Genomic DNA, 15,378 nt, shown 5'->3' with positions numbered 1-15,378 from the left:
CAATTTCCTTTATTACTTCCCGTGGTATCCCGGGGGAAAAGTTACCCGGCAGCGAGTTCACTGCTTCATTATATTAATAATCCGTCCAGTACATCGTATAGGAACTGAATAATGAAACAATTCTATTTCAAAACGTTCGTGTCGATATTGATTTTCTATGATAAACGCCTGATTATCGTGAGGATTTGTTTCCTAAAATGAGATCACGTCTCACTTTACGTTAACTTAGTTTTAATACTTTATTAATGATAAATTGTTGAGCTTCTGAACAAAAATATAAAAGAAAATTATTCGAAATAATTGTCATACCAAAAACCTAAGTAGAATTACTTTCTGTATAAACGGATGCTTTGATTGTTTTATGTATAAGATTGTGTTAATAGAAGATTTAAATAGTTCATACATTGTTACTGATAATAAAAGAACTTACAGTGTTCAATGTTAGATTACAGCAGAGATTTTGAGATTATTAAGAAGATACGCATTGTAATCTAGCATTCGTTTAACTGTTTTATCCTTGTTTTTCACATGACTCTTTATCAGATCAGTTTTTCGCCCCCTGATTAGAGTTATTACAGCATCTTATAAAGCGATGATTCGCAAACATGTCACTGTTTGGCATGGTTGGATTGGAACGTAAGGACCATACGACCAGAACAGGAGGATGAGTTTTCCCATTAAAGGCAATGTTAAAATATCTCTTTCCGAATGTTTTACTGGACCGATAAAAATTTTAAATTTAACCACCGAAGCAATAGACCATGTTTATAGTACTGACCAATCAAATGTATTGCACGTAATTCTAGATGTATTTCAAGAGTTTTATTTGAAGGTAGGTGTAATTTCGTTGAAACTTTATTTCTAGGTTAGAATGGAACCAAGAGAGAGGTCAAGTGATAACTCTGTTACTATTCTAAGCATGTATTGTTCTAAGTTTGTATGATTCATAATATAGCAAGGCTTTTCTAGAGATAGAATCTTGTTGAAAATTTTAAAAGTAATGCAATATTTCTGAAAGGCATCTATTGCAATAAATATGTTTGATAATTTGTATACGAAAATAACTATTAGGGTCAATTATGTGTAAAATCTTATTAAGGGAGTCACCATCACTTTTTATCATATTTTTAATAATTGTGTGTGCTTTGTTACTTTAGAAAAATGCCATGTTCACGTCTACATTATAAAGTTATTGTATCCTTTAAATTTGAATTCTATATTATAATTTTCGTGTATCTGTAACAGATTTTACAGATTCGTGTGAAAAGTGCTCTGGTCCTTAATTTAGTCAATAAATATAGAAACCAAGCTTGATTGAACCAGAAGCTATAAGTTATACAAAATTCTAATACAATTGATATGAAAATTTCATATCAATTGTATTAGAAGATATTGCGTGAGTGATTTATAATGTTAGGCAGCAGTACGAATCCGAATACTAAAAAAAAATATACTCCACATTAATGATTGTTGTAATTAGTAATATTCCCATATTATCAAGTACAATAAATGAATCCGAGACAATAAAAACACAGCCTCACATAATGAGAGTCAGTTTAGCAGTAATTAAAAGTTGCAAACATTTCTTTTCATTTTGAATGACCCGTTTTAATGTTCATTTTCTTTGTTTATAGGTCAGGGATTTGGAATTACTTTTTTTGTATTATTTCTGGTTTTGATTGTTTATCTATTCAATAGATGTGCTTTAATTAATAATAATTTATCTATCTAATATTTTAAAAACAGAAGCAATTTTGTCTGTTTCCGTAGTTTTAAGTGCTTAACTGATTTTGATTAAATCAGGTCTAAATTTAGCTGTAAAATGAACTATACGAGTTTTTAAATTTCAATGCGAATCTGGCTAAGGAAAACATTTTTAAGTATAAAAATAATAATATGTGAAATAAACCAATGTTATACTGATATTATACAAATTAAAATGCTAATTAGACGTAGGGAATAAAAACTTCAAGTAATTGCGTGCTGCATAATGCTATGATTATTAAAAGTATATTATATCAATATATGCTACATTCAGTTATAACTCCACGTTCTGAACTAAACTAAGTAAGAGCAGTTCTGAGAATAATTGCTGGGCTATTACTTCCTCTCCTTTCAAGAACTTTTGGGGTCTTGAAATAATCAAACTAGCGATGCCAAAATGATTTGATTACTGTTACAGATGTATTCGTAATTTTATTAATGTTAACACTTGGAGATGATTTAGAACGATTGCTATTCAATTATCTTGTATGATTTACGAGACCTATTTCAATCGGATCCATTTTAAATGATTTGATATCAAAACGACGTTATAATATATTGCAAATTTGATAAGCGATTATTCAGTTTAATACCGTTGATGTTATTGAGGTTATTTTTATGGTCTCTTGACCTGGTGTTTAGGTGACATTTGAAATGGAACAAGATGAAGAAAGTATACTTGAAAATAATTTTTCAAAGATACATCCATCAAATTTATGGTATACGACGTGTATGATTTTAGTGTAGAGTGTACTAAGAAGAGAAAGAGAAAATATAAAAGAATTTGTCGATAGCATACTATTATGTTTGAAGTATTTCAACTTCGGGAGCTTTAGTCATATTTGATTTATTAACCATTTCTCGGCAGTCCCATTCTTTAGATTATGTATCGTGCATTTTATATATTAAAGTTACGATAGGATCCCACATATCGAAATGGATGGTATCTAAAAAATAAAGATGCAAAGACACTCTACCGATTCAATATATATAAATCCATTTTTGGCTAAAACATTAGGATAATTTATTTTTGATTGATCTGTTTAAGCAACTCCCTACAATTTTGTACCTGCTTTTCGTATCAGCTTTTTTGGAAATTTTGGAAATTAATATTACAAAATGCTAAACGAATTAATCAAGTCAACTTCAATATATTCGACTGATACTTATTATTGTTTTAATAGATTCCAATAGGCTGACTGATGTTACTGAAGAAATCGAGATACCATTAAATTTACAAATAGGTTAGACATTTCAAATAATACGATTTCAAACATTAAAATTATCATGCTCATAAAACTTCGGTACATCAAAATGCATTGCAACACGAAGAGGTTTTTGCTATACGTTTTCGTATTTACATAACGGCCTGACGTATCATCAAACAGTGGAAATTATTTTCGTAATTCGCGTGAATACATAAGAATAAAAAACTATGAATTCTATGAGCGCAGGTCACGGAAACGCAAATATTAACGTAAATGACTTCTGTATAAAAGTAATGTTGAAAACGGAATTCTTTGGAAATGTTTTAAATTTTTTGGTATTGAATTTTATGCAATTGAAAAACTGTGTATTTTAATTTTTTTTAAAGACAGATAATGGGAAGTATAGTAACTATTGCGAAGCTTTTAGTGATTTATTTAATTTAGAACGAGTAGTCCACCTAATAGAAAATTACTATCTTTATCCTTCACAGACGAATATGGATAAAATGAAATACAAACTAATTTTGTCGTCTGTACCGCCTACTACAAATTTTTAAAGCAAAAGCCACACCTCGTTGTAAAAGAAAAGCTTGGAGCTGATCACCATGTTACTTCAGTTTTATTATCTTTTAGCAAATTTATATGGTATGTAATTGCTGAAGCACTTTATTTTTTTTAAATACTTTCGGTTAACGGGCTGGAGGTCCTCCGATGGAAAACTTCTATCATAAACCATGGACCATGTCATGAAGGTGAGTTGCCGCACGAAAGAAATGTATAGGCTCTATTTTAGTTTATATTGAAGTTGACTATTTTAAAAACCCAACTTAATCTTCAAGTAAGCAAATTGATATTTTCAATACAGAGTAAGAGCGAGTGAGTTTGTGCTTGCGGGTTCAAATTCACTTATCATTTGTAATAAAACGTACATAAACAGTACATTGAAATAAAATCCTTCATCTTATCGATGGTAATATTTCACTCAACACGCCATTTCGTCTAATGAAGTGAATCTAAATACAAAAATAACACGCAACTGTAAGTTAATAATTAAGAATTAGACGAGTTATAGAGCACTAATTAATCTATACCAGGGAATTCTTCTACGAATTATTTCTGCTTATCGGTACGTACCTCACCAATTTCGTGAACTTAGGAAAGGATGAAAGGGGGTTGGGTTTCATCGTCCTTTATGGTATTGACATTATATTTTGCTTCTGTTCTGATAATAGTATATTCATAGACGCGTTGTCCGTACATTTGATATCTTGTGTCAACTAAAAAAAAATGTTTGGAAGGATATTCTTCTCGTTTGGTCAGATATCAATTTGAAGATAATGTTTTAAGTAGGTTTTTGTTTTATATATTTTATGAGTTTTACTGTTTTTAGTCGTTGAAGTTAATATGTAACGGATTTGAATTGGCACTTATGACCGTAACCATTTTCTTTATATTCATGAGTTTTTGAACAACTTTACATGGTCGGGTTATATCTCTCAAATGAATAGATTTACTGCAATACTTATTACGTTGTCTGTCTGTATAAATGTTAGAGAAATAGTCATATGAACATTCGAAAGGCAGGGAACGACAATATTTTCAAAGGGGTGAGATTAGACGAAAGGCCGATAAACCCTGTTTAGGCTAATGAGGCCAAAGGTCGGACGCCTTTTAACACCCGACCTCTTTTAAAAGCGACCTCTTTCACTCGTATGCGGATTTAATTCACTGTAACGCAAGCTTAATGAATAAATGGCGAAACTTTTATTTTTTTGTATGAATGCGGCAAACCTCCTCTCGTATTAAATGTGTGAATTCATTAAATTTCAATCATTTTCTTTGATTTTTAGTTATTCTATTTTTCATTTTATAAAGTAAATTTTATACTTCTTGGAACAGCAAACATTTCAGAATAATTTACCAATTAGTTATTTTCAGATTGTTTCAGGATATGCATTGTCTATCTATATATATAAGCAAAAACACTTGAATCAAAATATACTTTGTTCAAGTAGACTGCTACCCGCACCTTTGAAACGTCACTTTACAGAACTGTATTGAATGCAAAGCTATAGCCGGAAACTTAGTAATTACTCTTTTCCAACGTTTGAAATACAAAGTAATCAGTTAAATACCATTAAATTTAAATAATTATTGCCCGAAACTCGACAAGTATTAGCTCCACGCTTTTTTTATCATCTATATAATCTTGTGTTGAATAATATATCTTATTTATTAATGTTTTTTTAACAAACGATGATTTGAATTTATCCTATTTATCCTATTTATATATATATATATATATATTTAGGCTACTACATTGCGATTGGTCAAAGTGTCGAAGGGGTGTCGAAGTCTATTAATCTCAAACATACCTATATACCAACATATATTTATATACTTACATAATAAGCTACATTTCTTACTATTATATAACGTACCTCCGGTTAATCAATTTGGCTGAATAAGGCGTAATGTATTAGATAAAGTTTGAAGACTAATTTGTTTTAATTAATATCGTAGGAAATTCTGGCTCAAACTAGAGTTTATATAATATCACTTAAGGTAATTAGTTATTACAAGCATTGTGTTAGTGTTTAAGTTGCTCGTACTGAAAAATGAGGTCGTATATTTTGTAATAAATAACTATTTAGTTTATCTGTTAAATCTATTTCGATCGAAAAAAAAACATTGTGCCGAAACTTAATTATCTATGAAATTGTCCCACATGTGTATCTATCAACGTTTAGTGGATCATTAAAAGTGGATTTTCAAATAATTCTCTGTCCGTTGCTTAATTTTACATGATAAATTGTATCGATCCAATTTCTGAAGCAGTGAATTATATTCTCTTTGCCCATAACATGAGTAAAATATAAAAAAATCTAATATGTCAGGTTCCATCTTCATTCCATTTTTAATGAACGGCAACACTGATGTATTTTCGAAACGAAGCTCGCGGAGAATTGAATTATTCATAGCTGGATGTCACATGAAACAAAGATACTGTAGCCGAATTTATATTCACACATTATATGTATTATGTACGATGTATTATTTAACTTTTTACGTACCTAAATCTACCTTTATCTATCTATCTATCTAATGTTTTACACATACATACACATGTCTCATTAACGCCTATTCACAGCATGATGCTTGCACACATATAAAACAGAAACATATAAATATTTAATATATGAATCGACTTCTAAAATAAAAATAAAAACAATGTAAGAAAATCAATACATATGTTATTGTAAAAGCTCGAACTAAGGTAAAAACTAAGATTTTCCAATAAAACCTAAGATTTACCGATTTTTAATGGTAAATGCCCAAAACGGTTTGCGATTCGAACTTTTGCCACCATTCACTTAGTAAATCTTAGGATTTACATTTAAGGCACGGTAAACGTTGAAAAATGTCATAACGTATTATAAAATAATATCCCAAATGAAAATAATTTAAATAGATTAGGTTAGTTATTTAATTACTATCGTTTGATGCCTAAGGTTTTGACTAATAGTTAATTGAAATAAGTGCTTAAGAATAACTCGTTGTTTTATTCCTAAAACCAACATCTACCAGCTGACGGCGGTAAAACCAAACATATACTGAATTCGAATGGTAAAAGCCCGAAAAATAGTCCCATTTTCAGAAATACTTACATTTAACAACTCGTATCGGTAAATCCTAGGACTTACACTTAAATCCTAGGATTTACCGTAGTTCGAGCTTTTACAGTAACATATATACTTAAACATTCTAGTAAAATGATAAAAAAAAATATTGTCTTTCTTGAGAATCGCGCATGTATAAAAAGAGATTAAAAATACCATTTACCGAGAGTCTCATAACATAAAGATTTGTTTTATAAAATGTATCCGAAAACACAATATCGCCTTGGTTACCTGGCCCCTCTGAACAAAGAGTGAAACTGAGAAATTATTGTCCTCCTGAAAGCAATGCCGCGATACGAGCAGGATATTAAAAAAGTTTCCGTCAAAGGAGTTTCCAATAACTGGAAAATAGTTACTATAACGGAAACACGACCTTATCTCTCATATTTTACCTATTATTGGAAAACTCAATTGCATAAAGAATTCTTAGTTTCTCTTCGAGGATAAAACGATAAAACGAGACGGTCGCGCCGTAAATCTGAGCAAGCGTTATTAAAATTCTCATACATATCCTTAATTACTATTTCATGTACGCTTCTTAGACAGTATACGCCTATAGATGCCGTATTCATAGCAAACGACGGCGTCATAGTCATAGCAACTACATAGTCTAGTGAACCGAAAGCGTTAATATGGGAATAGTGAGGTACATCTATACATCCGATGACCTCATGAAGGTGGCGGGGACCGACTGGATGCGGAAGGCGGAGGACCGGGAGCTTTGGCGCACCTTGGGAGAGGCCTATGTTCAGCAGTGGACAACGATTGGCTTTTGATTGATTGATTGAGGTACATCTGTTAAGTGAAATTCCGCCACTAAAGTACTGAAGCAATATTGTGACATTTTTGGACCTAAATCTTTTTTTATGTGATACGTAGCAAACGAGCAAGAGGTGCATCTGATGGAAAGTGACTGACCGCCCATGGACATCTGCAACACCGCGGGGCTTGCAGATGCGTTGCCGGCCCTTTTCCCAAATAAGCAAAATCCGTTACAGCATTGAAATGTTTACGGAGGGTTTCACATATTTAAACAAGATTAAATATTTGCTAGATTAAGTATAATATTTTTAAAGTTTTCATTTACAATCGACTTTTAATTGATATATAAAAATTTGAAGAACAAAGTATTGTAAGTAGTAAGTACAAGGTACAAGGGATAAATATTTCTCACATGTTTATAAGCGGTTGTGATCAGTTACCATAAGATGGCCCATTTGCTCGTCCGCCTACCAATAGTATACAGTGACTTATCAGTGAGTGGATAATGCGTCTATAATCAAACCAGTCCCAAGCACAACTACTAGCTTAAACATTATTTAAAATTCTAGATTTGGTTTGAGCTTTACTAAAACAACACAAAGAAATATAATTTTCTCATTTAAATTGTTCTGAAATAATCCTAAATTTGAACAACAAAACGACCACAAAACTAACCAAATACGAAAGTTGGTTTCGTGTAATTCCCTTCCATATTTTAGGAAGACGTGTGGCTTAGTCCCATGTTAGAATTTGACTTATGATTTAATTTAAATTGTTTCAACAAGCAGAGCTTAATTTAAACAATGCTTCTCGTTTTTACGCTAAAATTATTAAAATTAGGTCGAATTTCTTAGTCTTATCCCTAATAATTAACGTAAGTCATCCTCGGGATGAAAACACATAATTAAATTATAACAATAATCCAAATACTTAATATAAAATATACAAAATATTATTTTCATCTATTGTGTATTTTGACGTAGTAAATTAATTTGAAATATTTTTTAATTTCCAGTTAAGACTTTTGAGTAAAATCTACTATAGTAATAATTCCCAATCTTTGTTTTGTGCAAGTCATGGTATCATAACGATCTTAGGTTTTGGCCGGATTAAACATGAGATCGTTTTGAATAAATATGAGTCTCTCTTGCAATCATAAGGACGTTTAATTTTAAACAATTTTTTAGTACGAGATTTCTCATTTTGTTTATTAATAAAGGATTTTTATCTAATTTGTTTTATTCCAAAGACCTTTGCATTGATACGTCTACGTTAATTTTGTACGTTTGTTATAAGTGTATGCGCCTCGTCCACTTCCAATGATGTTGCAACTGTAATATCATATTAAGTCCCATCTTTTATCCTCTTAAATACCTTTTCCGATATTGTACTGACCGCTCTATGATCGTACAGTCTTCTATTTTCAAGTATTAAGTACTTTCCTTTATTATTAACACTTTTTAAATATGAGCTTGGGTTATATTTATTGATTTTTATATAGGATAAATAAGTTTAATTATGTCGATAATTATATTTCTATAAGATTTTAAATTAACATGGTTAATTTTATTATTATGAGTATTTGAAACGGAATATTTTCAGTCTCGTGAACAAGACATTCGTAGATAATGTCGAAATATCGTGCTCCACCAAATAAAAATAAAAAACATGGTATTTCTTGGTAGTCTCAGTAGAATCTACGTTATAATGTTTTATAACATCGACTTCAATCTTGTTAAATAACGATTTAGACGCAAAATTTTAATTCATAAAAATAAGCTTTAAAATAAATTTATTTATCACTATAGCTTCTGTATGAACTGGATTTCATGTTATTTGATTTGAATCGATCTTTAAACCTGCAATAGTTCATATAAACACACCTTAATGATACCTCGCTTTAATAACACAAATGGATTTCAGAGAAGTATTTCCAATTAAATAAGCATTAATTCTATTTGAAGTGCCATTCTTGATTTAAAATCTAAATAGCTGATAAAAAGTACATTATGTTGTGTGTTTGAAATACGACAATGTAAAGAAGAAATATGTTGTATTAAAAATTATGATTTAAGTAAATTGTGGTCGTGTCTTAATTTTCGTGAATGTCGGAAAATGTGGCGTGGATACATAAAATCTCATTCTTGGAACAAAGACTGTTCTGAAGATTAAAAAACATATTCTCGTATCGTAACTTCAAGACATTGGTAACTAGTGTAATTTGTAAATAATTGTAGATACGCCATTGTACCACGATTATAAAATGTTGTACATTTGGTATTATGTTGATACGAATCGAGATCCAAGACTCAAATATATAAAGTGAGATCCTTAGTCACGTCCATAGAGCAATATAGAACGAAACTACTGAAGCAATAAAGCAGTGAATTTAGAACTATTGATCGACCACGCCCTCTCATCGCCGCTGGCATTTCTATTACAGTGTCGACTGTTAAAATATAACTTTAAATATAGACATTGCTTTTAGTAAAACAAACATTGTTGGTACAACAACTTTGCTGGAAGTAAACGGTCTACAATTTCCTTTGTTTCATTTCATCTTTAGTGTATAAAAATCAAGAAGTGTTCATTTTAACGATAATCTTAACGACAGTTACGATGTGATACAACAGAAATTACAAATCTTATGAAAATCTTACAAAAACAAAAAAATAAATTAGACCTTTTGACCAATGTTCTTGAAAATCAGCTCAAGCGTAATCTTTCCTGCCCAGCACGTCATCAACTTCCATAGTGTTCCACCGATCGCCATGATAATTGCATACATTAAAGCATGGAGAATATTTTAGGGTACTCCGTATTGGATAATACTTCCGAAACCAATTAAAAGATGCATTAGATGCGAAGCTAGGCTTCAGCTAGTTATACAATAAAATATCAGACTAGTAGTAAGGCGTGGCTAAAACGTTTTACAATGCCGATGTCTATTAACAGAGATGGCAATTTCACATCATGAGTCATTCCCCCTATTTCTAAGTTCAACCAATAATAATATAGGTCAAGCGAGGATAAAACTATCTACCATTATTATCTCTAACATTAATAACAGAGAGTCTTCTGTTAGATACTTTATTTTCAAAAGAAATCTTTCATTCTTTTTTTAAAACATAGGTAGAGCAAACATGCGACCTGATTATTAGTGGTCACCACCAGCCATAGACTTTGGCGATATAAGAAATATAAAACTTACATGGCCAATGCGCCACCAACTGTGGGAATTAAGATGTTATGTCCTTTGTGTCTGTACAACATCAATATATAGTACTATTAACCGGTTATTTTTAACCGGTTAGTGAGCCAGTGTAAATAGTTACACTGGCTCATTAACCGGTTAAACTGTAACACTATAATACTATATATTAATGTTTGGCGGTAGAATATTTGATGAGCGTGTCTACACAAATAGGCTTGAACGAAGCCCTACTACCAAGTAAATTCATTTATTAAATTTTTAAAACAAATGAATATCAGATTATCTCAAAATAGAGGATAAGTTATAACTAATTAAAGTGCATGAGAAAACATCGAATGTAATACCAACTTTAATGAATTTGTAAGTTACGTTGGAAAGCCTGTAATATTCAGCTCGGTCGCATTGAAAGGAAGTTTTTCATTAAAAGTGCAATTTGAAACGATGTCCGCTATATTTGCTAGCGAGGTTGAACCGATGTTACACGGCGGGGTGAAATTTTTATTAGTTTACTAGTTCTCGGATGTTTGCTTTAGATGCAAGAGTGTTTGGATACGAGAGTTTTTAAAAAAATGCAGTTATATCTTTATTTTAATATACGGGTACGAGTAATACCTGTGGTTTTTTGCGTTGGACTATGAATATACATTTTTTGATCAAAACGAATACATTTTAAATTCGAAGGAGATATGTACATATATGTTTTTTTTGCTATCAGTAAGCTTACTAATCTGTAACATGAATAGAACAAGATTACTAACTAAAACGATTTTCAAAATAATTACTAAATAATATAATAATACCTTTAAAAGATCGTTACCGGCAACCAATATTTATTTAGGTAATGTGCCCAATTCTCGTAAAAAACCATTAAATTAAATAAACAAGGTTATTTCTCGCAGAAACCTTACCTTCATAATTCATGGGCTATGTCCAATAAATTAATAGTGTTTCGTATAATTCTAAAACTAGGCCAAAGGTAAATATAAAAATAGGACATCGATAAATTATTTGTTTTTATTTGTGTAACTAGATCGGAGACTTTGACGATATAATTAACTACGACATACTTTACTTACTCAAATATAAAATTTGAAGCAAGCCTGATAACAAGAAAGCCTTAATTACAAGAACATGAAATCACTTCTTGTCTCGTCAATAGAATATTTTTTTATGACATCGGTAGGCCGAGTGCCAAACAACTTGATAGTAAGCGGTCACCACTAATTTCAACAAAGTTCTACCACATGTATATTCCACCAACTCGCATTGGAGCAGCGTGGTGGAATAAACTCAAAACCTTCTCCTCAATGTGAGAGGAGGCCTTAGCCCAGAAGTGGGAAATTTACAGGCTGTTAATGTAAAAAAAATTTGCTTCATATATCAGAATGTTTGTGGTCAATGCGAGTGTGATCAACAATTAGTCGACTAGTCGCATAAAGGGATTCTAAATTAAAAGGTTTGTGTAGGAAATGGCTCGGAAATTGGCCATTATGTTCGTGGTATTCTCTGTGTTTGTTTGACCACAGTAGTTGATTAAGCCATTCCTTCAATCAAGTGAGTTCGTGTAATGTATCGTTAAACTTTTCGATCACCAAAACTGTTGATAAAATAAATATTTAAAACTATATATTCATTCGATTAGAAAGAAATAAGGAATTCTCATTAGATGATTTTATTATAAAAGTTTATTCGACTAATAAAATAGAAACTGCCGTATATAAAAAACCAAGTGTAAAAAGGTAAAGAACAAAAAGGAATTCCAAAAGTCCAGAACACCTAATTCTCTTCACAGTATAAAAGATACTGACATATAAAAAATATTATTTGGAAATTCTAGGTCATGAAAGGCTCCAGGGGACTAATTAGACAGTCGCGTGTTCAAGTTGGACTTAATTAGAGTTCCTAATTAAAATTGGGTCTATTAAAATAATATCACAGGTGCCGAATTACTTCGGAAAGTATTTTGTAAAAGGCGAATTTGCAAAGTTTTAATATGCTGATGTCGTGTGATATGAAATATTTTTTTGAAATGTCGATAAAGCTAATGGCACTCGATTGGTTATTTAGGAGCATCAAGTTTGTTTTCAATTACGTGAAATAAATATAGCAATGGATAAAGCGTTTGGTGATTATTTGAAAGATATAGAGATATATGTTGCGAAGTAACAGCATGTAAATGTTCCTCTGCTGGGGTAAGGGAGAGGTTCTTTGGGAAGAAGGTTTGGATGTTTCACCACGCTGCTTTAAATGTGTCAAAATTTTGTTGAAGTTAGACACATGGAGGTTTCCTCAATATGTTTTCCGTAATCGTCAACGAGATGAATTATAAGTACAAATGAAGCATACGAAAATTCTGTTGTGTTTACTTGGGTTAGCAATCGTAATCATAGGTTAAAATGCAAGAGTTCTAATCAATGAGCTATCTCAGCTCAATATATATTTTGTGTCAAAATACTATAGAATTTTATGACTATGTTCTTGTAAATGTCGATTCAGAACCGGTAACAGAATCTGAAATACCAAAATCTTCTTGAATAGATTTTTCATGTTATATCACAGTACCTCACCTTGATTTAAACTTTTTTCCAACAATGTCATAAGTCTCTACAGGAGTAATCCATCACAGCGGCTCATAACTCATCTTTACTCCGAAAAATAAGAATTTCTGTTGAAGCTTTGGTGGTAACGATCATTTGTTTTGTTTAATTGATTGATGATGGTAATAGCGGAGAAAATTTTAGGTATCGAGTTAGTTTTGGGGTCAATGTCGACATATTTTACCGATACAGTTTTTTGTCGTCACAAAGACGAACGATTATGTCGCTGAATACCCGTGTATTCAGTCTATGGACTTTATCTACTATATTAAATAGAAACGTCTTAAGTTTAATTGTCGCTTCACTTTATCTGTTTTACAATATTACTTATTTATCTCGTTTGGCCTTTTTTGATACATAGAAAGTCTTATAGGACATAGCATCATCAGATCATCCATTTGTTTGATTATGATATTAGTTAAATATAACTTTATATATTTAGATATTACGCTTTTAAATATAAGTTCGTAACATTTTTTTCAAGCTAGAAAAATTTTGCTTTGTCGTCGATTTATTTAACAATATCCAAGCCAGTGCACATAATTTTTGAGAAAGGGTCATCGCAGGAGATAAGCCAAACCTCTATTCTGTGTTATCACTCGTTCCTGTCATTACAATCACCTTTTATTACGGATCAAAGCTACGAACCGATGCTGTTTGAGTACTGTTGGGAGGTGCTCGTTAGTTCGTTATGAGTTGAAGATTTGGGTCAAAACTAAAGCAATGAAATTAAGACTTAAAATTTTATTTTTTTATAAATCATTAAAAAATTGTTCATTAAAAGGTCATTGTTATTAGTCTTAGATTTGTGATTGTATATTTTATTAATAGAATTATAGGTTTTGGTTTATTTGTCTTTGAGTTTTTAATGTATTTACGATGATATTTGACTCTTACTATACTCTTGACACAATTATTTAATAAGCCTTAAAATATTTTCGGTTGAAGAATTCCACGCGGGCTCAATTTAATGAAGGCAAATTTACCCAAATTGCTTTACGAGTACATCCCTCAGAGGGTACGAAATAGCGTCTGAAAATAATTATGCTCGGATAACAATGTGTTGACCGTGAATATTTAAAGACTTAACCATTTTCAAAGTAAGAATTAGTTTTAATATGACGTAATGAAAATAGCAAAATTTTAATTATTATCGAAGTCAGCTCAGTCGGTTTTGTGTCCTACTGTGTAAGGACTTAAGATTTTTCTCTACTGAATTGTTTGATAATACATAAATGAGAATTGTTTCCTACACATACATATAGAATGACCATCAGAGACACCACAGACGTTTTGTTTATGCCTTTGGTGTATCTGTTTCTTTCGTATGTGTTTATTTCCAGACAGCAAAGATATGTGCCATGCACACACCGATTTTCTGACGAGATTATTATTTATCATTAAAGAGCGACTGTTATTTTGACTTTTAAAAAATGGTTTAGGTAGGACGGGCCAATGCAATGGGCTACCTAATGGTAAGTGAACACTACCCACGACAATGGTGCCGTAAGTAATTAAAATGAGTCCTCAAATCAATGCGTTCCCAAGGTTGATATCACGTATGCCCCTTTCCTGGAGTTACATTGGCTCTCTCACCTTTTAAACCGGAACACGACAGTACTAAGTATTGCTGGTTTGCGGTAGAATATGATGAGTACCTATTCAGTAGGTACCAGTTACCGGATGGTACCCAGACTGGCTTACACAAACCCCACCACCAAATTAATTGTTTAGTTCAACTTTTATGTGTATTTAATATTAACCACTCATTATTAACTTTTATGACAAACGATTAAATATTAATAAAACAGTTACATGTTTTAAAAACTGTAGTTTCTATAAAAACAAAATCGAAACTCACCTCAGAACACGTCGTGAAGTCAAAAAGTGTTAAGCGACATTAACTAGAATGAATTTAAAACTTAAACTATATGTACATTGTACGTATGAATTAAACTGGCGTATCACTAAATATTACGTAATTCAACATATCACGAGACACGAAGTATATTCATACAAAACAACATCGTTGAGCAAATTTCGCTTACTTTTAATTAATTAAAAGATATATTAGCGACACTTTAATACGTTTGTTATTTGATCAGTTTATTTAATACATGAATGACAGCGACATTTTGATTTATATTCCGCGC

The 15,378-nt window shown here is 31.3% G+C and overlaps 1 protein-coding gene across 1 annotated transcript in view; it reads right to left on the bottom strand.

Moving 5' to 3' along the window:
* Positions 1-15,378, bottom strand: part of LOC125067933 (microtubule-associated protein futsch-like) — a 132,708-nt gene that overhangs the window by 54,752 nt on the left and 62,578 nt on the right. The window lies entirely within an intron of this gene.

Source organism: Vanessa atalanta, chromosome 12 (assembly GCF_905147765.1).
Source record: "Vanessa atalanta chromosome 12, ilVanAtal1.2, whole genome shotgun sequence".
In the NCBI taxonomy this organism is placed as follows: domain Eukaryota; kingdom Metazoa; phylum Arthropoda; class Insecta; order Lepidoptera; family Nymphalidae; genus Vanessa; species Vanessa atalanta.
Note: the sequence above shows the minus strand (reverse complement) of the source record. Positions and strands in the feature narration are given on the sequence as shown.